The 23,953-nt window shown below is 58.5% G+C and overlaps 1 protein-coding gene across 3 annotated transcripts in view; it reads left to right on the forward strand.

The window, feature by feature from the left end:
* The window catches only part of SLC45A4 (solute carrier family 45 member 4), a 79,434-nt gene that overhangs the window by 11,029 nt on the left and 44,452 nt on the right, over nucleotides 1-23,953 (forward strand). Inside the window, exon 1 of one of the 3 annotated variants that reach the window (XM_085021606.1) lies at nucleotides 23,426-23,643. The exons of the other annotated variants lie outside the window; for them this stretch is intronic. The gene's annotated coding sequence lies outside the window, so the exon portion shown is untranslated. Of the gene's footprint in view, nucleotides 1-23,425; nucleotides 23,644-23,953 lie in introns of those variants that run through there. 3 annotated transcript variants of the gene reach the window in all.

Genomic DNA, 23,953 nt, shown 5'->3' on the forward strand with positions numbered 1-23,953 from the left:
GGTGTGGGCTGGCCCCAGGGGTGCTCGGCACACTGTGACCTGAGAGTCGTCTCATCCCGTGCCGCCCAGCCTGGGGAAGCGGCTGGCGTCCCTCGTGGCCTGGGTGTCCTTGGAGTATGTGGAGCGGGTCCCCGTGAGGCCCCGGAGTGGCCCCACTCTCCAGGCAGATCTGTCCTCTAAACCCGGGTCCCATTCACGTCGGGTGTGCTGTGTGGTGTCTCACATTCAGTGAGCCAACCCCCCCCCGTGGGGGATGTGGATTGTCCCATTCCGCCGTGGCTGTCCCCACCCTGCCGTGGCTGTCCCCACCACTGGAGTTCTAGAGTCATGGCTGGACCAGGAGGACCAGTGCTGATGAGCACTTGCTGGAGACGCTCCCTCAGGCAGAGAAGACTGGGTCCAGCGACCCCTGACCTTTCACCCATGTTTTGGGGGCAGAGGCAGGAGGCCTGTGCCTCTGGGCCCTGGTAGAATACCACGCTGGTGGCAGGGAGCAGGGGAGGGGTCTCAGCATCCTCCTGGTGAGACTTTGGCCCGGCCGGTTCTTATTCTTGCCACCAGCTGGTTAAGCTCCAATCCAAGATTTCCCAAACTTTTTTTTCTTTCTTTTTAAGGCCACACCCATGGCATATGGAGGTTCCCAGGCCAGGGGTCCAATGGGAGCTACAGCTGCTGGCCGGGACCCCACAGCCATAGCAATGCCAGATCCGAGCCGCGTCTTTGACCTACGCCACAGCTCACGGCAACGCCGGGTCCTTAACCCACTGAGCAAGGCCAGGGATCGAACTCGCGTCCTCGTGGGCGTTAGTTGGGCCGTCACCACACTGAGCCACGATGGGAATTCATTCTCAACCTTTGTTTCAAACCGTGCTTTTCACTCGTCAGCAGATTTTCACCCCAGAGATCATGTCTAGATTTACACTTTTTAAAACTGCAGAACTGTCTTAGACACGCAGGACTTACTGCCAAGCACCCCTGTCCCCGCCCACGACACTGGAGGCCAGACCCGGTGGGAACCCACGAGCCTGGCTGCAGCCGTGCCTTGTGCTTCGTCTGACGCTGGGCAGAGCTCCCCGCATCGTTGGTCTGATGGGACCTGCTCAGGCAGTTGGTGTGGAGTTTTCTCTGCACGGGCCGGCGACGGCATGGACTGCGTGGACATGGTGTCTGACGCCCAGTTCTGACGAGTCACGTGCCGTTTGGGCCTGGAGGGCACACTGGCCTTGTGTGTCCGTTTCTGGATCCTCCTTACTGTCCTACAGCTGAGGGTCGCTTTCAAGGCTGATGGGTTTTATCTTGATCTGATAACAGATTGATCAAGCACTTCAGAAAGTTCCCAGAAGTTCAGAAAGTGCCCAGGGTGGCTGCACGGGTGTCAGCGACATGGAGTGGTATTCTCTCTCTTCCTGCTGGTGGCAGGAAGCAGGTGGTATCCACAAGCAGGGCCAGGAGAGTTCAGGCTGTGCAGAGGGTGGGCGGGGCTGAGGGACACCAGCAGTGGGGGTGACCCCACTGCCAGGCCTGGCTGCTGCTGGGAGCCTTCCGCCTCTGGGCCAGGCACAGAAGGAGCAGTGGTGGGACCACGTGTGAGGGGGCTGGTCTGTAGGAGACAGGGTGGCCTCCTTTGGAGGGGCCTGGCCAGCCAGTGGTGGCCTGTCAACGGGAGCCTGGAGCCCAGCCCTCCTGCACGGGCCCTGGCAGAGTGGGCCTTCCTGCTGCCTGGCCTGGGTCCCTGTTTGCTGGGTGCTGAAGGTGTAGCTGAGAGTCCCCGGCTGAATGGCCAGGGGCCCCTGGTCCCCGGTCTGACCTTACTGGGGTGTGCGTGGGCCCTTTTTTCCTTTCCTGGGGCTGCATGTGGGCTCCATTGTACGCTTGGCAGCTTGTGGGCCCTTCGGGTGCGGTGACACGGAGCACTGGGCACGAAGAGAGAGGCTGGACGAGGATAGGAGCTGGGCTAAGTCGGGGTCCGAACTGAGGGCCCAGGGCCTGGCACCCAGCGCCCACGGACAGCTCAGGAGCCGCGGCGAGGCAGGTGTGGCCAGGCTGCTTGTCTCGAATCCGCGTGCAGATCAGATTGAGGCTCGTGTTCAGTTATGAAACGTGAGACCAGTGTTTTGCTGACCTGTTTTTTCTCACTCGGTCCCTCCCCAGCTCGTTCTGTCCTGGGTTGCTTTTCAAAATGAATGAGCTAATGCAATATACGGAAGGTTCAAAATGAGCTCGTCCTCACCCTGGCCAGCCAAGTAAATAACCTTTATGCAGGATTCCTCCGGACCCGGGCCTTGCCTGGCTGACGTTATTTCACCTGACAGAATGACAGGCGTGTTACTTGCCAGTGGTGGTTTGTACTTTTGTCTGTTCCTTTAGGATCAATTCTAGGAATTGTGGTTTGATCTTTACTTTCTCATGTCACCGTGTGTGTGTGTGTGTGTGTGTGTGCGCGCTTCAGAAAATTCTCAGCTCTATAATAATCTGGGCTGGTCCTTGTCTTTCCTGAGTTTAGAATATGTCTTTTTATGTATCTTTGTTTCTATCTGCCTTTTTTTTGTTTGTTGGTTTGAACCTCCATTGCCCAATCAAATTCTAAAGGAACTTACAAAAGGAACTTGACTTTTAAAACTTACGAAAAGATGGTGTAACAGTCATGTCGTGTAGAAACCCCTTTGGCCAGTTGAGCGAGGACGTGACATCCCCCCTCCTGTTTCTCCAACTGGGGTGGCTCACCCCTGTTTGGGAATCTCGTGAAGGTTATGGACCTCTCTCACAAAAACGTGGAGAGACATCAGTGTGTGTGTGTTAGGCAGTGTTCGCAGGCTCCTAACATCGCCGGGAGTGGCCCTCCCAGACCCTGCAGGGTGGCCTGCCTGCTCTGTCCCCAGGCAGCTGCAGGGCGGGCCGGCGCCGGCTGGCCTCTCCCCGAGGGGCGGTGCTGGAGATCAGTCCCCAGGGCACTGACTCACCCTGTTGCCTGGCTGCTGTGACCAGGATGAGTGACAGCTGGCCGTCGCCCTCGGGTGTCCACCCCAGGCGCTGGAGGGTCTGAAGGGTGGGAGCTTGTTGTGGTGGTGAGGTCGGGATGCTCCAGTTTACTTTGCAGGGAATGTAGGGTAGTTAAAATTAGCAGCGCGAGCCCCGGAGCGTCAAGGTTATCCCGGAGAACTGCGCAGTGTCACACTGAGAGCAGACTTGGGGCGGCGGCTAGAGTTCCCGCCCGAGCCCAGCCAAGGCAGAAGGGTCAGGCTCGCAGCCGCAGCTCGAGGGACCGTGGTGTCAGGGCCGAGAAGTCCTGAACAGGGGCACTGGGCTAGACCTCTGTCCCCTCTGCCCCGTATGTGGGGTCCACAGGTTCCGCGCCCATGGCCGGCGGCGCTGTGCGGCTTTCTAGTCTCAGGGACCGGCGTGCCTGTGGGGGGTCCTGGGACCCACCCCGCACGGCCACAGAGAGGCGGGTGTGGTCACTTGCATACAGCCGTAGAACGATACCGTCTATCAGACGTGTGCGTTACATAAATGACCTGTCGTGATGTGTGATATGTACTTGTCACGTAGTGTAACGTACTGTATGTAACACACGTAATTACACATGGAGGGTGTATAACACACGGTCCAGTCTCGTCGTGGGAATTTTATTTAAAGTCTTTGGGGGGATGTCGGCTGTCAGGGCTCCAGTCCCCTCCAGCTCCTTTTCGTGATAACGTGAGGGACAGCATGGTTCTTCGGCCGTGATGGGGGCTCTGAAGCTGCAGTGCCAGGGATTCCCTGGTCCCCCTGCATCCCGGGCACACTGGGCAGAGAAGGCACCTGACTGGCTCCCAACTCGGAGGAGTGGGAGGGCTGGCAGGGGGCCTGCTTCACCCCGAGTCTCTTTCCGGCCCCCTCCTGGCCCGTCTGCAGAGGCTGTCGCCACCGGGGACCCTGGAGGCCTCCGGAGCCAGGCCGCTTCGTTCCTCTCGAGACAGGACGTGTGGTCTTTCCGGCCCAGCTCCTTTAAGCTGGGAAGAACCCAGCCTCTACCCACTTAGAAAATCCCCTCTTCGTACTCTTCAGATAAAGGGAAGGCAGCAGTTCCTGATAATTCTCAGTGATCTGTGGCCTCATCTGTGGGTAGAGATTAGCATCTTGTCTGAATGGGAAGCCGCGAGGCAGATCACTTTGGGACTTTATGCCTCCCTCTGATGCTGGCTGTTGGTGTGAAAGGTGGATTGAAACGAAGATTTTTTTTTTGTTTGGTTTTTTTAGGGCCACACCCGCGGCATATGGAGGTTCCCAGGCTAGGGGTCCAGTCGGAGCTACCGCCGCAGCCTCCCCACAGCCCCAGCAACGCCGGGACCGTAACCCACTGAGCGAGGCCAGGGATTGACTCCGCGTCCTCATGGATATTTGTCGGGATCATTAACCTCTGAGCAATGATGGGAACTCCCCGAAACTCATGTTTTTGGTCAGGCCGGGCTCCCGTTCCTCCCTTCAAAGGAGGAAGCGCAGACCTCACTTGCTCCCCACCCCCACCTGGCAGCTGCACCACTGCGCGGTGCCCCTTACCCCCTGGGTTCCCCCGTGTGCGCCTTCAGCGGCCGGCCCTCCCTGTGAGCGCTGCCCGCCCGTCTTCACTCGGAGGAAGAGGAATCCCATCAACAAGCAAGAGCAGGACGGGGTTCTCGCCCTCCCCGATGACTCCTGCCGTTCTTCCCAGCCTGGCAGGGAGAGCGTTAGTCGGCTCATCCCAGCGCTGGGAGGCAGCTGTGTGCCCAGCACTTAAGATCCTGCGTCTTCTGGGCAAATGGCCCGGGACCTCGGTTTTCTCAGCTGTAAATTGGGGCCAGACATAGTATTCACCACATTGGACTCTTGGGAGGAGTGAGTTCATGTGCACAAAGCATCTGAATAGTAATTGGCTCAGAAAGACTGGGCAGTTGGGCAGCCAGGTGAAGCAGTTGACGTCGTAGTATCGAGGGAGAGACTGGGCAGTTCCCGAGAGGCAGGGGGTGGCAGTGGGGAAATGGGCCCTTCTGGAGACCGTCCAGTCCTATGCGGGATGTTGGGGCACGTGCCTTTGCAGAGGGGCAGAGCCAGCGCTCCGCAGAGCTGGGCGGGGTGGAGGGAGGCCGTGCTGGAAGAGGCTGCCAGGGGCCCCGACAGCTGGGCTGGCGTGGCACGTTTGGCTGCCTGTCCTGGCTGGGGCCTGGAATCGGGGGTGGGGGGGGCGGTTGTGCACAGAAGCAGGTGGTTCTGCTGGACGCCCTCACTGCACGTTGGTTCCTCGTGTGGGAGCTGGGTCCCAGGACTGCGGGCACCAGCTGGGGCTCAGGGTGAGAGAGGCGGGAGTTGCCCTCCACTTGGAGAGCTGGAATTCGGGGAGCAGGCCGGAGGAGTGGCAGCGAGCAGCTGGGAGGGGCCCAGGCTTGCCCCGTGTGTAGGCGAGAGCAGGTGGGGCCCACGGCCCCTCCTCCTCGGGACTCCTCTGCGGACCTTCCCTGGAAGGTCGGAGAGTGCTGGTGCCCCCAGGTGCTGGGTTGCTGAGGGCCCAGCCCTTGAAGAGGGTGGTGTGGTGAGCATTGGCGCAGTGAGCCTCTCATGGCCTGAAGTTTTTTCCTGATAGATGTAGCAGATGCCCCAAAGAATAACCTCTTTAACCAAGCACATCATTTTCCCATGTGGAGGGAACGGCCTCTAATTGACTCTTCAGCCAGCAGGGCCATCCCAGCCAAGGCCCTGTTCCCTGGGAAGAATTTGGAGATCCAGATGCACCATGTGGGGGTTAACGAGGGGGCCGGCCCTGGGTCGGGGGTGGCTCAGGGCCTTGGAGGAGGGAGGCTGGCGAGGTGGGGGAGGTCCGAAGCCCCCTCGCTGCCCTCCTAGCCCAGGCTGATGGCGGCTCCCTCCTGAAAATACCACGCCGCATCCAGGTGACCTCACCTGTCAGGCCATCGGGGCCGCTGAGTCATGATGCTGTAAATTATATCCGCAAGGGAAGGCTTGTAGCTGCGGTTATGTCTTCTCCCTGTTAAAATTAGTCTTGAGGAGAGAGTGAGGTGTGCTGAGTTTACAGCCTGTCGTCTTTACCGGCTTCCTGCCGGCCGCTCGCCTGTGAGGACAGTGCCCTTGGGGTGTGGTTCTAAGGTAGCATCGAGGCTCCTGCAGGTGGGAGAGGAGGGATGCGCCCATCCCCTGCCGTGGGGCTCATGGCCTGAGAGGGCAGCGGTGGCCTTGGGTCCCGGCCTTGACGTTCTCAGGTCCTGCCGGCAGAGCCCTCCCGACCTGGCTTGGCGGCCGGTGGCGCGCGGGTGCGAGCGCGTTGCTGGGGGAGGGTGCGCAGGCGTAGAAGGCAGTGGTGTGGGGGGGGGTCTGCTGCGGGGGCGGGGACAGCGGAGAGTCAGCTGGCAGACTGCGCACCGCTGGCCGTGCTCCTGAGGTCGGGTTTCTGGGCCAGTGGGCAGGAACCCCGACAGGTGCAGATTGAAGCTGCCGTGTTCGTGGTGCCCCGGGGGACCCCCCGCTTGCTCTTGAGCCGTGACTTACTCTGCTTATTCTGTGGTGCCTTGTTCTGGAAAGGAAAGGATTTAGGGTGGTTTAGGCAGAGGATGTAGCTGAAGGGCATTTGTCAAGGTTCAGTGCAGTCCGTTGGCTGCCCCGCCTGCTCACCCACTCTGCCTGGTCAGTTCCCAGTGAGTGTGCGTGGAGGCTGCCCCCGGCCTGGGAGCTTCCCCGGGGCAAGGGGGCATCTGCCAGAGGCCACTGTGTTCCCTCCTCGTCTGTTCCCAAGTCCCATCTTTCTAGCAGGGATTTGGAAGCCAGAGGGACTGAGAGCTCAGACTCCCCACCTCCCTGGGGGCTAGTGTGGGCACAGGTGGAGGTGTTGGGGCCCCAGCCCAGGGGCTCCCAAAGACTGGAGCCAGGCCTGTTTCCCTCATGCCCTCGAGGCAGCTCTTGCCTAGGAGGTGCCCAGAAGGGGTCCTCCACAGACTGCCTTCCCGCCACCATGTGTGACCCTCACTGCCCCTTCATGTTGATGGCCTCAGATGTGTCCTGATATCAAAGGGTGAAAAGCCCCCTCGATGGTTCTAGAACGAGGCTAAAACTCAGTATCGAGCATCCTCAGGGATTGTCTGGGGAAAGACCGAAATCTCCCGTTTGCACACATCCTGGGCGTGCAGAGCTGCTCCAGCCTGGGCAGGCCTCAGGAAGTGTGCACAGAGCTCCTTTGCCTCTTCAGCGTCTTGAACCAGCCTCTGTGCTGGGCTTTGCCCTACGCATCTGCCCCCACCCGCCTTGTCTCAGGCATGTGCGCATCCTCGGAAATATCTTCAGGGAAGATGAACGCAGGTGTGCACTGGGCAGGGTGCGCTGGGCGGGTGTACACTGAGCAGGTGTACACCGAGCAGGGTGCAGACTCACAGGCGTTTTAAAGACCAGTCTTTTGGATGGAGTGGTGCAGTGGGTTAAGGATCCATCTGCAGCAGCTTGGGTCACTGTGGAGGTGTGGGTTCAATCGCCGGCCTGGTGCAGTGGGGTAAAGTTCCCAGCGTTGCCACAGCTGTGGTGTAGGTCATACCTGCAGCTTGGATTCAAGCCCTGGCTCAGGAATGTCCATATGCTGTGGTGGCAGCCATAAAAATTTCTTTTAGCAAAAGATCAGTCTTTTGGAGGCAAGCGCTTGGGTGGGGTTCACACCTGGGAGTGTGTGTCTGGTCTTCTGAAGTGGGTCCTTCTGCAGAAGAATAGGACACACTCTGGCCTGGGCAGATCCCGGGGCCTGTCACCCTGGAGTGGGGATTCAGCAGTGCTTTAGTGAAGGCTGAGCAGATGTGGGGAGCTGCCTCTACTCCAGGCAAGGCTGGCCGTGGTGTGAGGCCGGGCTCTGAGCTCCGAGTGAGAAGTGGAGCCTCTGGCCCAGAAAGCCCCGTTGGGATGGTGGCGTTGGTTGTCATCCAGCAGCTGCTCTTGCGGAAGGACCGGGGGTGCAGGCGGGGCCTGTTCCTTCTCACTCACTGGGCCGCTGGAGGAGGTGAGATGCGGGCCGTGGAGGGGCCACCGAGGACCGGGGGGCGGGAAGCCTGTCGTGGAGCCAGGCTGGCCCTGAGCCCCATTCTCCGGACTCGGCCTTGCCGGAGGCTGCTGCGTTTGGTGGGTGCTCAGGACAGATATGGTAGAGGGGCACTTGCTTTCGGCATGTGAGGCCACGTGGAGACAGAGAAGAGACCCTGGGCTGTGGAGGGGGCAGCGCCCAAGTGGCCCCGCTGGAGGGAGCGAGGAGCTTCCTGCAGTTCAGCCACCTCACGGGACTTAGAGCGATACTGGCCAGCTTGGTATTGGATTAGGTTTTTATCCCCCAGAAGAGAAACCAAATAAACAGAATAGAGTTACTTTGGGCCACTGGCCAAACGAGAAGCAGTTTGGATCTGGCGACCTTTTTCTTGGGGTCACTCTTCGCTGTGGAAGGTGTTGACTCGTATTCCCTTTCAGAATAGGAAGAACAGCTTCTTTTCAGAGCAGCAAATAAGGAAAAGAATGAAAGCGTCGGGGCGTCTCTGTTTCCAGAGGCTCCCCCGGGAGGAGCGTTTTTATAGACACCAGACGTCCTCGCCAGCCCGGGCCAACTTTCCATCCCGCGATGCCGCGGGTGCCCCGAGCCAGCAGGGGCCTGGGAGGCATGGACCCCTCCAACCGCCTCCGAAGCCAGCACCTGCCCGCCTCGGCCGCCCCGCTTCCCCTGTGACCACGCGCTCTCGTGAGGACGCGCCACAGGTCCCAACCTCAGCATTTCCACGAATGAATTGCAGAAGGTCACTGTCCTTGCCGCCTCTCAGGGCAGAGCAAAGCGCTCACAGCCGCGTCAGAAGCTGGGGGAGGAAACGCGACCCGGCGCCGTTGTTAAGGGAAGGCTGTGCTGGGAAGACCTCCCCGCCCCGTCTGACTTTTGCACCCGTGGTAGCTGGCCCGGGTCCAAAGCAGCACGAGTGTGGTGTGTGTGGCAGAGGCTGTGCCTTGCTCCAACCCGCGTGTGCTGGGCTAGGGACATGTGCTGAAACGCCTTGTGAAGCGCTGGGCACCGCCGTGCTGCCATCGGGTCACTGGAGCGCACCCGTGTCTGCGGTAGCCCCTCTCTCTGTGCCTTGATGCTCCGGAGCGGTCGCCGCAGGAGAATCCCCGCAGCTGCGTGCTTGGGGACTGAGCCCCTCTGCTGCCCTTCGTCCAATGGCCCTGGGGTCACCCTAAGAGTGTCAGCAGAGTTGGGAGCTGCCTTGAGCTGGAATTTCTGGAGAAGCTGAGACATTTTGGGCTGCAGTGTCAAGGGCTTCCTCATTTGTGTCCACTCCGCCTGCCTGCGCCCTGTGTCCTGGCGTGCTGGACCACAGCCCTAGGGAGCCCAGAACGTGTGGGGTGGGGGTGGGGAGTACACATGTTCCGTGTTCTTAAACATCTGCCTGCTTGGAGGGGCTGCTGCTCTCCCACGGGGGGAATTGCCAAGTGCCCCCAGATTTTCTCAGCACAGAGGCCCTTGGTGTCCTGGGGGGTCCTAGGCCGCCCCCGCCCCCCAGCAAAGGCTCTACATACACAACTCAGGACGTGGAGGGGCCTTTACTGGCAAGGTTGTGGGGTTGGAGTAGCAAAGCCTTACGACAGGTTTCTCATATAACAAGTTGTCACATGGCAGAGCTCAGGGCTGGTCGGTGGTTCATCGATGATGCCTGTACCTGCAGCCTGGCCTGGAGCACCTGCTGGCCGCCTGGTGCTGGGCCCATGCCCACTGGCCAGCAGACCCGCCCAGCTCTCTGGTGGAGGGCTCTGAAGTTCATAGAGCCTGTCCTGTACCGCTTCCTCTGGGCCTGGGCAGCTCGTGCCACTTCCAGGCACCCAGACGAGAAGCGACCCTGGGGTCTTAGGAGAGAAGGAAACTAGTGCAGGCCCAAGACCTGGGGCCCCTGAACCGGCAGCACCCTTGGCTGACTGTCCCAAATTCAAGGCCCGGCTGCCTCCACAGGGAAGGGGCTTGGCCTCTCGGACATCGTCTGCTGTATGCAGCCTGGGCCTCGGACATGCGGAGGGCAGTTTGCCACCCTGGAGGGTGAGGAAGGGGCAGCAGAGGGGAGGTGTGGGCGGGTGGCAGGAGGGGCTGAGCCCAGACAGAGAGTCTGGTGGGCCCTCATGTCTTCAGGTCAGGCCATGCCTGCTGGGGACACAGTCAGTTGGAGAGAGCGGAGGGGGTGAGGCCGGTGGGGGCGGACCAGCCTGGGAGGGGCAGAGGGGCAGCCGCTGACGGCAGCGGGGGCAGCTGCCAGCCTTGCTGCTGTGATGTCCACACGCAGATTCTCAAGACAGGCGAGCACGCAGGTCGGGCTGCTCGTGACCACAGAGCCCTCCTTCAGGCCCTCAGGCTGGCCAGCCAGCTTTCCGAGCTTGGAGGAGGCCCCAGAAGGGGCGGCTGGGAGGGCAGGAGGGGGGGATGGCCGGCCAGCTCTGCTCCAAGTCTCCGGTATTGTCGTTGGGCGCCCTGGCCTCGGCCCCCGTTTCCCCTCTGAGGTTGCGGGGAGACAGCACCACGTCTGAGCCTTTCTAAGCCAGAGCCCGGTCATTGAGGGCGTTTGTTCCGTTTCTGGAGGAGGTTCATGTCCATTCTGGCATGTGCTCCAGGCTCCTTGGAGCCCCGTGGCTGACCTGAGTCAGGTCCAGCCTCTCCCCGCCTTGTCTGCCGCAGGGCTCCTGGACAGCACGCCTTCCCTCCCGGGCTTGCCCGCTGGGCTGTGCTGTCCACACGTGAGTGTCTCCACGAAGGGGCAGGGTGCATCCTGCAGGCCCCATCGCTGGGAAGTGCTGGTCACGGTGGAGCCAGTGCACCCTCCTGCTGTTGCCGAAGGTCACGTCCAGAACCTCCAACCCCTGGTGGGTGGGCAGTGCGGACACTGGCTACCCCGTGGTCTCAGCCAGGGTCCCTCCTTCCAAGGCACCTAAAGGTGTGTGTGGGGAAGCAGGTGTGCTGGCTGGCAGCTGCTTACTGAGCCGTCACCTGGTGGTGGGGAGGTCCCGGCCGAGGAGTGGGGGACCTGGGGACGGGGCCGGGGGCCTCGAGTCAGCTGCTCTGAGCGTTTGTGCACAGGAGGGGCTGCCCTTGGTTCTGATAATTGAGGAGAACCATTAAGCTGCACTTTAATTCTGCCCCCCAGTTATCTTTTTTAGTGACAACTCTGGGTAAACGTCCTCCTCAAACTGACGGTATTGTTATCAGACGACTCTTGTATTCTTCTGGGCTGTTCGCACCAAAATTAGACCCTGCGGCGTAACTTAAATCCTCAGGCGGTGGCTCCCCGCGGTTTGGGTTGCGTGGCCTTTAGGACTGGGCACTGGAGCACTGCGGTCCCTCTGCGGGGCTGCAGCCAAGGACTCGGTTCTGCGGGGCTTTCCAGAACCATCTTCGCCGAATGCAGTTGGAGGTGGCCTGTCCTGCAGCACGTGGCCAGCTGCATTATTCCAGTTCCCAGACTGTGTAGGCGTTGCCCCCGCTTCCAGTGGGCGCTGGGGGCTGGGGGCCCGAGTCACCGCCTCTGCGTTTGCGCTTCAGGCGGGCGCCCGATCCTCTGCGTCGTTTCCCGCAGTGAGTCCAGCGCCCTGCGAGCTGACTCCCTGCTTCGTCTCAGGGTGTGGCATCCGAGGGGCGAGGACGTAGGGGTCAGGGTCCGAGGGGCTCTGGCTGGGAGCCCCGCCTTGCCTGTGCGTTTGCATCCGCCTCTGCCGAGCTGCAAGCTAACACCTCAAAGCTCCTCCAGGTGAAGTCAGGATGGGAGCGTCTGGAGCCCTGCACAGGCCCGCCCAGCCTGGCTGCGGGCATGCTCCCGGGGTCCCTGGGCGTCGTGTTGGCCCCCTCTCCCCTCCCTCTCTGCGTTTGGTCACCCAGAAATTCAGTTAAAATCAAATTTAAGCTGTAAAGCTCCTTGTTCGCTTTCATCCCAACAATCGTCTTAAAATGTCTCCTTTTAATTAATTCCATTTCCCAGTTCTTTTCTTTCTTTTTCTTTTTTTTTTTTTTTTTTGCAACCGTGGCACATGAAAGGTCCCAGCCCAGCGATTGAAAATTGAATCTGAGTTGCAGCAACACTGGATCCTTAACCCACTACCAGGCCAGGGATCTAACCCGCACCACCAGTGAGACAACGCCAGACCTTAACCTGCTGCGTCACAGCGGGAACTCCCCATTTTCTACTTTTCTTTCCATCTGCCAGGGTGGTTGCTTGTTGGGTGCCTGGCACTGGCCCCCCCACCCCCATCAGGAGATGAGCCCAGGACAGGCGGGCAGGGCATTGTGGTTCCCCTCCAGCTGCTGTGGTTCCTGCTTCTTTGCTTTGTAAAACTGCTTCTTTGGCAGCTTTCACTTCTCTTGTAGGCGAGTCTCAAGCTAATATTTATCCTGCAAAGTATCTTAAAAATGCCGGAGGGCGAGGATTTGCAGAGAGCTTTATCAGCCTTTGAAAGAGAGTCATTGTTACACTGATAAACTGAGGCACTGCCGACAATAGCCAGATTGTATTTGAACTTGCAACCTTTGAAGCAACAGTTAGTTTTGTGAACAGATGGAATTGCGTTGGCTGTACTTGTGAAGAGGTCTTTATCCTCGTGGTGTTTGTTGGTTACTGCGTGTGCGGGGGAGGGGACCTGGTTCTGTCCTGCGTTCAGGTGCTGCTCCCTTTATGATTGGCAGGCTTTTCAGGAATGTGCACTTCGGTACTTGGAGCCCTGACTTTTTATGAATTGCCCCCTTTTAAAAGTGGAGGTGCCGCCTTCCGGAGAGAAAACGGGCCTCCCCCGGCGGCCGTCAGAGACGTAATAGCGTGGAGAGTAGAAGAAGCTGTGGATCCGTATGGTGGGGGGTGGTATTTCCGTGGGGTCTGGAGGTTTCCGTCTGAAGGAAAACACGCTGACAGTGAACTTGTTCCTTCAGAAAAAGTCAGCTGCAGACCTTCCCTGAGGATGTAACTTTCCAGCCGCAGGAGCCCCGCAGCCCGCTTCACCTCTAGAGTGGATGGGGGGGTGCCTCCGGGGCCGGCTCCCCAGCACCCCCACGCCCCTGCTTCCCGCCGGGCAGTCCTGGTGTTGGGGGCAGGCGGGGTGGGTCTGGAAGAGGCTCCTGCGGCTTGTGTACCAGGACAGCGTGGCTGGCACAGGGCGGTGAAGACTGGGGCGGGAGCTCAGGAGGCAGGTTAAACTTTACCAGGGCTGGGAGCCCTGTGGGGGACAGAGGGGGGTCGCCCTGGGGGCTGAGGCCGGGAGATGCATGGTGCCACTCATCAGATGGCCAGAGTGGCACTGCCTGAGCACGGGCCCCAGCGGGGCAGACAGAGCGCTGCCTGTGCCCTGCGGGGACCTGGGTCGACACTGAGTGCTTCCTCCCGTGACCGCTCTGCCTGCCCCTAGCTCTTCCTCCTTTGTCTCTGCCCCTCTCCGTCCCTCCCTCCGGACTCCCCCCGCCCCCCACCGCAAGCTGCACCCAGAGCTGCCTGCTCGTCCCCTGTCCTCCGCTGTCCCCACCTGGCCACACAGGTGTTCCTCTTGTCCACACCCCAGCGTCATGGGCTTCGCAGCCTGTGTGTAAACGGTTGGCTGAGCCGTTTGGGGCAGGCCCTGAGCTTCTACGGGGGGGTGGGGGGGGACCGTTTTCTCGCTGACCTCACTTTCCAGATCATTTTCTAGGTATGTGTCTCACATTACGATTATCTGCTTTGTGTTATGCTAAGTGCGCCGTCTTAGGCACGTGTGAGGTCGCACGTCCTGACGTTAAGGGCACGTTCTCGGTGGTTTGGGCCTCGTCACCATCCAGCTCCAGAACTTTATCTTCTGCAGCGGAAACCGCAGCCCTTACGTTTATTTATGATGCACCTAAAGATTCCCTGTAAGCGGTAAGGTCCCGGGGTGGGTGCTTCAACTCAAGGCCTGCTTCCTGGAGGTTGAGGGCGCCCGTCTGGTGTCGGGACTGTCGGGGTGTAAGCCCCGTGCTGGCGGCCTGGGCGAAGGGGGCACAGCTTAACTGACGCTTGTGAAATGCGGTGTTTGAAAGCGGTGACTTCGAAGTGAATTGCCGTGTGCTTCCAGTGGCGGTGACTCCCCCGTGTCAGTCCCGTTGGCTTGGTTTGTGCGGTGACTGTCAAGTGCGCGTTCGTGTTGCATTTACATAAACGAACTATAGTAGCTTTTTGTGTTTCGAGGATGCCGTTGAACCCAGAGCAGCTTGTTTGTAATTATTCCCCAGGTTTTAAGTCCTCGTGGGCTTCACTCGTGAACTTTGTCGGGCTTAGTGGCGAAGACACTGCTCTTGGGGACCGCCGTGGGCGTTCTCCACGTGCACGGGCTTCTGTGGAGCCTGCTGACGTGTTTGCAGCCCAATCACCAGCTGATGTGCCCTGGGCACCCCGGCAGGAGCCTGCTGGACCTTACTGGTCTCCTGGAATAGGGAAAGGAGAGGTTTGTGGCCGCTCCTGGCATGCTGGGTGTGGCTGGCGCTGTGTGGTGTTGGGGGGCCGTGTCTCCAAGGGGGTCAGACGTACCTCCAACCTGCGCATTAGCCGTGTCGGGACCTCGTGCCCCTTCCACCGGCGCTCACCTGGCTGGCAGGTGCCTGGGAATTCTGGGCCTCCTTTCCGGCTCGGACTGTTTTCCCTGGTGCTGTGTTTTGCTGTTCTCGGCCCTGGCTGGAGGCGGCATTCTTGTGCCGGCTCCCCGATGGTAATCTGATCTGGACGGCGGTGTTTAGGCCTGGGGGTGTCGGCACCCGGGATTAATGAGCGGGAAGGGTGCCTGTGGGTGTCTGCAGCTGAGGAGCCTGGATGAGGCTGCATACCCCCTGCGGGCGGGGCCCCGCCTCCCAGTCCCAGGTGGCCCTGTTTCCCACCTGGTGCCGCGCCTTTCTGTCCTGCTGCCCTTGGCCTCGAGAGGGAAGCGTTGACTCCCTTCTCCTTGATGCACATTAAGCCTGGTTTCAAGGCTGGCCCTGAGTGTCCCTGGGCGCAGAGCATGGTGGGAGAATCTGTGATGGACGAAGCAGGTGGTAGTGCAGCTGGGGGGCGCATCTGACCTCGGTCCGGTGGGGGGAAGACTAAATAAAGCAGAGCGAAATCTGAGCTGGGGGCAGCGATAGGTGCTGCGGGATGGAAGGCCCAGGGATTGTTTGGAAACTGGAGTGGCCACTGGAGGAAGTGCCAGACCAGGGACACCAGAGGGAGGAATAAGTAGCCTGCGTGTTCCAGAACGCCTGGGAGGGAATGCTGTGCTCCTGGGCAGGGTTAAGGACCAGTCTTGAGTCACTTAATTGCTGATGTCAGATTGGGGAAAGCTGCTGGGACGGTTGTTGGTCATCAGCTTTGAGTCTGCAGGTGGCTTTTCAGAATCGCCACCCGCTTCCTTTCCTCATCTAACCCTCAGGAGCTGCTTTGCATTGATTATAAGCCTCGATGTTGTCACTGCTGTGGCAACACCTGTGTTTGAGCCCTGCTGGGAACTTTTGTATGCCTTGGGTGCTGCTGAAAATTTAAAAACAAAAACCAAAAAACTCTAAGCCTGTTAGCATTGTCTAGGCCTTCTGAGATTCAACTCTTTTTTTTTTTTAAAATTCTGTGCTAGTGGCATGTGGAAGTTCCAGGGTCAGGGATTGAACCCGCAACACAACAGCGACCCACCCAAGCTTTTGACGCGTGTTGAAAGCAGTGCCATTTTTAAGACGTCATTTTTGGTAGGGCCAAGACTGTCATGAAATCCACAGGCAGCATTTCAGCTCCTGTGCCCCCACGGAAGTCTGCCTCTGAATAGCTGACTTTTCAAGATGCGGGAGGATTCAGGTACCAAACCGGGTGTCTTCGTCACCACAGAACATCAGGGGACCTCCAGGTCAGGGCAACGGGTCTCCATGGCGGTGGGAGACCCACTCCCTGAGCGCACAGTCAGGTGTACGCCGTTCGGGCAGCTCACTGCTGTCCCCTCTCCCCCGCGGCGTTCCCTGAGCTGAGACGGGCGGGCCGAGGGGGCAGCTGCCCTGTCCTTTCCTGTCCTCTGCCTGCGGGGAGCTCCCCGACGGGGACTGTCCTGGGACCAAGCCTTCCTCCTGGTTAAACTGACCGTAGGTGACGTCAGGGGCCTGAGGCGCAGGAAGGTTTGTGGCGCGTACAGGGGCTTGAGCAGCGTGGCTGGGGACGCCGGTCTCGGTAGCTCAGCAGGGCCAGGCCGTTGTGCACACCGCACTCACCCACCTGCAGCCGAGGTCGGGCCTGTAAGGGGGGGGTGAGTGCAGAGTGCTGGGTTTTGTGGGGGTTTCTTTTTTTGGTTTTATGTTAAAAAAAAAAACAAACCCACTTTATTGGAGTTCCCGTCGTGGCTCAGTGGTTAACGGATCTGACTAGCATCCATGAGGACACGGGTTTGATCCCTGGCCTCGCTCAGTGGGTTAAGGATCCGGCATTGCCGTGAGCTATGGTGTAGGTGGCAGACGGGGCTCGGATCCCGTGTTGCTGTGGTGTGGGCCAGCGGCTACAGCTCCAGTTGGACCCCTAGCCTGGGAACCTCCATAGGGTGCTGGTGTGGCCCTAAAAAGACAAACAAAACAAAACGAAACCTTGTTGAGGTCTAGTGGGTTTCCAGTGTTGTATGCGTTTCTGCCGTTCAGCGCAGTGACTCGGTCACACACACACACGTATTCTCTTCATGTTCTTTCCGTCGTGGTTTGTCACGGGTGTATTGATTGAATTCGCTGTGCTGGGCAGCAGGACCTTGTTGTCCAATGCTGGGTTTTGTTGTTGTTTTTACGGTCTTGGATTGAACCCCAGGCTAAAGCCATATGTGTTTGTCTTCCTTCACCAAAATGCTACCTTAAAAAAGATGGTTTTGTTTGATATTAACGTTCCTCAAGTGTATTTCTTGCTTCTTCCCTTTAAAAACACAGGCACTTTGTGTTTTTCTGACACATGGACCGTAATTCAAATAATCCCGTATTGTTAGACGGTCGAGCGCGTCCAGGTTTGCTGTTTGTGGTCCTGCAGCCTTTTCTGCCTTGGGACGAATGAGGAGTCTGGAAGCCGCTTTGATCCGATACTGCATGGAAGCAGCATCAGAAGGTTTCGTTGTCATCTGGGCAGTTGTTAGTGGTAACCCTCAATTATGCCCCCGTCTCTGAGGTCAGTTCTTGATTATATGTGTGTAATATGAGGAATCTTTCTTTTCATTTTTTAATACCATTCGGTTGTTATGCCCAGCTCGCCTCTCTCCCACGTCGTGGATGGCAGCCTATGTTTATTGGTACCTGGCCCTGCGCCTTAAATGAAGTAATTAGAAGCTTGGAGAAATACTAGTCTCTCCTGGAGCTGCTGGCAGTGGCTGCTCACTTGGTGATCCGGTTGCTCCCGGGCTCGCCGGGGTTCCCGGAGCTGCGCACTTTAAAAGCTTGCTCGCTGCTGTTCCCATGGCAGCCAAAGCTTTATTCTGACCTGAGTGGCTTAAAGGAGCAAACGGGAGGAACGGGAGAAATGCTTAGAAGAAGGGGAAGAGAAAGACGCCTTGCAGCGTTTTAGTCGAGACAAACCAACCACCCAACAGGAGTTCCCACTGTGGCAAGGTGGGTTAAGAACCTGACTGCAGAGGGGCGTGTTGATCCCTGGCCCCGGCAGCGCGGGTTCGAAGGATCCCGCGTTGCTGCAGCTGTGACGTAGCTCGCAGCTGCACCTTGGACTCAGTCTCCGGCCTGGGGACTTGCGTGCGCCGTGGGTGTGGCCATAGAACAGTAAATCACTAAACAAGCCCACTCGCCGATTCGGGAAATGACCGAAAACCACGTAAAGGTCGGAGGTGACGGTAGGAGAGCGGGTCTTTGTTTGGGCAGACGGTGCACGTGGCAGGCAGTGTTGTCCTCGGGGCCCTCTCCTCCTTTGGGAGCTTTCCGAGCGGGAGGCGGGCCTGTCCTCCCTCACATGTCGGGGACAGTTTGCTGTCGCGGAAGGCGGAGCTGGAAGCTTGCGCGTTTGGGACGTAGAAGAGGTATGCTTCCATAGGAGCCGATGCCAACCGTGTCTGCCGTCCCTCAGCTGTCACCAGAGTTTGCCAGTTTAGCCTCCATGTGCCTTTCTGCTCATTTGTGCTTTTCGATGGTCTGGAGCAACAGCTGCCCCCGGGCACGAGGGCAGGGGCAGCCCAGAGCCCTGGAAGGTGGTGCCACATGCTCTTCTTGCGGGGTGGCAGGGCTCATGCACATCCGGCGGCAGAGCTGACCGAGGCTTCCCGGCGGGTGGTCCCTTTGGGGAGTGGCTCCTTCTGGAGGGGTCAGGAAGGGAGCTCCCCGGGGCCTGCTGTGAACTCCGTTCTGCTCACCCCCCGTCCTGCTGTCTGTTCCCTTCCTAAGAGACGTGGTCCTTGCGTATCTGGGCAGGTCTGTGACCCCCAGGAGCCTGAAGGTCCCAGGACTTCTCGGTGGGATGTTCCCTTGGCCTCTGGAGTTGGATGTGCTGGAGTCCCGAGGCCCCCACAGTGGAGGGAGTTCATCCCCCCGGCAGCCTTCCCATCGGTGCCCTGCACTGGCCTCCCGGGCCCTTCCAGGAGGACTCTGTCCCCCGGTGCGCTTCCCTGCTCGTGCCAGAAGGGCACGGATGGGCATGGACGTGCCTGCTGGACCCTCCCAGGGGAGTTCGGCTGAGGTCCTTCGCCTCTGCTTTCGAGGTGACCACAGCTATCCTCTAGGTCCAGCTGAGCCCCTGTGGCCTGTCCCTCTCTCTGCCTGCCCTGGGGTCACAGGTCTTGGAGCGGGCGGGGAGACGCACACCACACTGATTCCAGCCCCAGTGGAGCTCCGGCCAAGGTGGTGGGAACCAGGTCTGGTCCCCCTCTGCTGTCCTGGGGACCAGGAAGCCCCGGGCCCGTGGGAGGCCTTTGCGGCCTGCAATTTGCCACTGAGAAGGCAGGGCCGGCAAAGGCCTCCCAGCTGCGCCCGCGGGCTGTGCTGGCGTTTCTTGGGGCCCCTGGACCTGGGACGGTGATGGTTTGGAGGACGCCGAGGGTGCATCTGGACTGTGCCATGTCTCCTGCTCCAAGAGCCCGGGTCACACCTGAGAGAGCCGCTGGACTTGTGCCCTGTCTTCTTACGGGATGTCGATTGCTGGAAAACTCCACGTGGGTATGCCATGGTGAGCTGCTGTGACTTATCCGGAGGGTGTGGTGACTTCTAAAAAACAGCTCTTGAGAAGAGTGTGTATTTTGGAAGTTTTCTTAAATTGCAGCATGCCAGTTTAAAGGCCTTAAAAAAAGATCTCTCCTGTTCTTGGCTTTGACACGCTGGTTCCCGCTTCCCATTCTGAAGAGACATGGATTTTCCCGGGGCGCTGTGATCATCCTGCTCTTCTCTCTGAGAGGGAGGGGTTTCTGAAAATTGGTTTTCTTCTTTTGAATGGAGTAATTGTGGTTAGCGCGGTTCTCTGCCTTCCGAGCTTGCACATTCGTTGTTGTTTTAAAGCCACCTGGGTACCGTGCTTCTTTCCCACGTGACCCAAGCCCCTCCTGCCCTTGGCCCGTGCGGTTGGCGAGTGGACAGAGCGGGCTGGGCTGCCGTGCGCTGAGGGGCCTCCTGCGGGGAGCACCCCCGCTGCCCCCTGGGTGCCCGGGCGGGAGAAGTAAAGATGCTGGTGCTGGTGCCTCCGGGTTTGATGGCTCCCGAAGGGAGAGCGGGGACGGGCCACCTCAGAGGCCACACCCCCAGGGCCTTGACACCAGGGACGGTTCCGTCCTGCGGACGCACAAGAGGGGCCTCATCCCCCCTCCGAGAGCTGTCGCATGCCCTGTGGTGAGCCCCGTGACCTCTGGATGAGGGACCCCGGGCACTGCCTTGGTGGGGAGCAGGGTGTGGGGCGGGCGGTGTCCTCAGCAGGAGAAGGCGCCGGAGTCCCCAGGGCGGGGCTGCTCCGCCCGTTGCCTGGATGCTCATCCGTGGGGATGGGCGTCACCTTAATTAGAGAGACTTGTTAGAGCGTAGCAGTGTTTTCATCCCTTGTTCCCCCGGGGACCTTTTCAAATTTCCTTTGATTCAGGCTCTTAATACTCAGAATATTTCACACACACTCACACAGAGTCCCCCCCTACCCCGAGCCTGCACAAGTTCAGAGCAAACTGACCAAAAGCCGTGCAGATTAAAGGACCATCAGGTAGCCGTGTGTCTTGCTTGGTCAGTGTCTGAAGTGTTTTTGTCCTCGTGACACAAAAGCCGGGGTATGAAGAGGCAAGTCCCAGGTCGGCCTTTGCTCGTTTCTGCTTAGAGGGGCAGCGTACTGTCCCGCCGGGACCTTTGAGGAGGAAGGGGGCATGGTTCCCGCAGCTAGCGGCTCACACTGGGAGCAGGCCCGTCCTGCCCAGAGTGCGGCCTCAGTGGCCTCAGTGGACCTGGTGAGCCCAGCAATGTACAAGCTACTTCTTTTTTTTTTTTTTTTTTTTGCTTTTTAGGGCTGCACCTGTGGCCCATTGAAGTTCCCAGGCTCTAGGGGTCGACTCAGCTGCAATTGCCAGCCTACACCACAACCACAGCAACACGGGATCTTTAACTCACTTAGCTAAGCCAGGGATTGAAGCCACATCCTCATGGACACTGGTCGGGTTCGTAACCCGCTGAGCCACAGTGGAAAGTCCTGGAACTTTCATTTTCAAACCACCTCCCTTGGCCTCCTCGGTTGAGGTGGAGTCAGTGTCACAGGCCACTGGAGCCGCCGTAACAACACCCTAGATCCAGGAGTCACCACTCGCCTGCTTCCAGTTCACAGAGGTCCCTGGGGCCTCGCAAGAGCCCCCCTCTCTTTAAGGGGCCCCGCCCTCATGAGCTGACCCCCTGCGGCCCGGCCCCACCTTGGGGTTAGGAGTTCAACTTGTGAACTGGGGGGACACGTACTAAACCACGTGGATGTGGAGCTGTGTGTTTGGGGGTACCGCAGGGCCACTCCTTCATGTTGTTGATTCTGTAATTCTTCAGCACACGCATCCTAAGTGAGCAGCACATTGATCACAGGGAACCGGTGTGGGCTTTTGCAGGTGACACGCATAACATCTAGCGGCAGGTCAGGTCATGGTGTGAGAAAGGGCCCCCAAAGTGTGACATCCTTTTTTTTTTTTTTTTTGTCTTTTTAGGGCTATGCCTGCAGCATATGGAGGTTCCCAGGCTAGGGGTCCAATTGGAGCTCTAGCTGTCAGCCTACACCACAGCTCACGGCAATGCCAGATCCTTAACCTACTGAGCGAGGCCAGGAATCGAACCTGCGTCCTCAGGGATGCTATTCAGATTCGTTTCTGCTGAGCCACGAGGGGAACTCCTTCTTTCAGATCTTTTCAGTTGTGTCCTCTGTTTTTTTAATGTAAGGAATTAAAAAAAAAAAAGGCTTTATTTGTTAGAACAGTTTTAGGGCCACAGCAAAACTAGGCATAAAGCGCAGAGTTCCTGTAAGCCCCAACCTCAGATGCGTGGGCCTCCCCGTCGTCAGCATCCCCTACCCGGTGCCTTCGTGAAACGGGTGAGCTGCGCGGACACAGCCGAATCCCCGAGAGACTGGCGTTTACGTTCAGGTCCTCTCGGTGCTGCCCGTTCTGTGGGTTTGGACACGTGATGACGTGGCCACCGTCGGCGTGTCCTGCGTAGTGTCACTGTCCTCAGACTCTTCTGGGACCTGCCCGTTCTTTCCTCCACCCCAGCTCCTCCCAGCCGGCTCTGGACACCCGTCTTTTCATGCTCCAGGTCTTACCTTTTCCAGAATGTCACCGCCTCAGACTGGCTTCTTCTGGCGACACGCATTCCGGGCCCCTCCGTGCCTCTTCATGATTTAATGGCTTACTGCTTTTCGGGACTGGGTAATATTCCCTTGATGTCACAGATTATTGATGGAGCCACCCTCTTGAGGACGTCTCGGTTGACCCCGGCTTTTGGCCATTACGAACAAAGCTGCTGTAAACATCCACGTGCAGGTTTTTGTGTGGCCCTGAGGTTCCAGCTGCTTTGGGTGAATACCAAGGAGCGTGATTGCGGGGCCGCACGGTGAGAGTGTGCCCGAGCTTTCTCGGCCAGAGTGGCTGCACCGTTCTGGGCTCCCAGCAGCAGCAGGGTTCCTGTGGCCCCACATCCTCCCCAGCACGTGATGTCGTCAGTTTCCCGGATTTTGGCCATTCCCGTAGGGCGTCTTGTTATTTTAACTGCATTTCCCTGATGACAGGGCACGTGCAGCATCTGCTCACATGCTTATCTGCCCCCCGAGGTTCTTCTTTGGTGAGATGTCCGTTCAGGTCTTTGGCCCGTTTTTTATTTTTTTATTTTTATTTTTTTGCTTTTTAGGGCCTCACCCACATCATGCGGAGGTTCCCAGGCTAGGGGTCAAATCAGAGCTATAGCTGCCGGCCTACGCCACAGCCACAGCCATGCCAGATCCGAGCCGCGTCTGCGACCTACACCACCGCTCACGGCCACGCCGGATCCTTGACCCACTGAGCAGGGCCAGGGATCGAACCTGCAACCTCGTGGTTCCCAGTCAGATTCGTTTCCGCTGCGCCCTGACGGGAACTCCTGGCGCATGTTTTAAATCAGGTTGTTCACTTTCTTATCGTTGAGCTTTGGGGTGACATTCCTTTATCAGTGTGTCTTTTGCAAGTATTTTCTGGCGTGTCCTCTCATTGTCTTGACCGAGCATTGATTTTATGTTGGAAATTGATGGGGTTTCCTAAATGCTTCTGAGGAAATAACTATAAACAGATTTATCAGATTTTTTTTCATTCTTATCAAGGGTGCTTTGAGCTTTTGCCTGATTCAATTTTCTGCCTTTTACTCTTGGTCCAGAAGCTCATCTTCTTCGTGGTATGTTGCTGTTTCGACTTCCGTGGCTCCTGGGTGTCGTGTGTTGGTGTCCTTTGCTGTCGTCATCTAGAGAGAGAGGGCGTTGTGCTGGTGGTGACAGAGAGGCCCCTGCTAGGGAGTGTTAGGCCGGGTCATCGGTGGCTGATGGCGGACCAGGTTTCATGAAAATATTAGTGGCTGGAGTGGATTTGGGGAGGGAACTCTGCCTGTTTTAAGTGGCGGGTGTATAAAACAAACAGCTGCTGCCACATACCAGGCACCACGAAGCTTTGCCGCATGGCCCCTGCGCCCAGGACTCCGCACACACGCTCGCACGCGGGGCCGAGAAAGGCGTAAACGTGGGCTAATTCCGCCCCCACGGTTTTCCAGGAGGGCAGGTCCCTGGCCTTTGTCATCGCGCTAACGTCGCTGTTGTGGCCGTGAGGTTGACTCTTTAACCGAGGCCTGGGCTGCCCGTCAGAACGTACCCTGCAGTTGCTTTTCGATGAGTTAAGTTTACAGCCAGCTTCCCGCAGCACACCGAAGGAAGTCACGTGTTTTGGCATCAGTTACCCTTAAATTAGAAACAGGACAATAGAGGAAGTTGTTGATTGGAACAATTGCAGTTTCACTTGTCTGAGTGCATCTGCAAATCATAACCAAATCGCTGTCGGCGAGTGGAAGCCCCGATGTCCCTGGAACAGGCTCCGGAGGGAAAGCCGCCGAAAGCGGAGATGCAGGAAACGGCTCGGCGGAAACTTGCCCGCGCTTTCCCGCAGCTCAGGAGGCGGCCCTCGGGCAGGCGGCGTTGCCTGTTTTCGGGAAGGACGGGTCAGGTGTGTCCGGTGTGTCGACAGGCGTTCGCTCCGCTCGGGCCTTTTGAATTAGGTGCCTCCGGGAGAGAGCATTTTCCTGCTTGGAGATCTTTTGTGGTTAAGGGCTCTAGCATTTATAGCTTCCTTAAAGAAAACCGTTTGCTTGCTGTCAGAAGGTTACCTCTGGGGTACTGCGTTGTGGGCAGTAACCTGATTTGGGGGTGTCCGATTGTCCCCCGAATGAGGTGACATACCTGCACACAGGCGGCCCCGCTCACACGACCTTTTTCTTCTCAAAGCAACCTTCCTCCCCTTGTCTTGCCGAGCAGGG

This window comes from Sus scrofa, chromosome 4 (assembly GCF_054392235.1).
Source record: "Sus scrofa isolate SSC_HxYL_T2T_F1_AM1 chromosome 4, Sscrofa_HxYL_maternal_Yorkshire_Landrace_v2.0, whole genome shotgun sequence".
Taxonomy (NCBI): Eukaryota; Metazoa; Chordata; class Mammalia; order Artiodactyla; family Suidae; genus Sus; species Sus scrofa.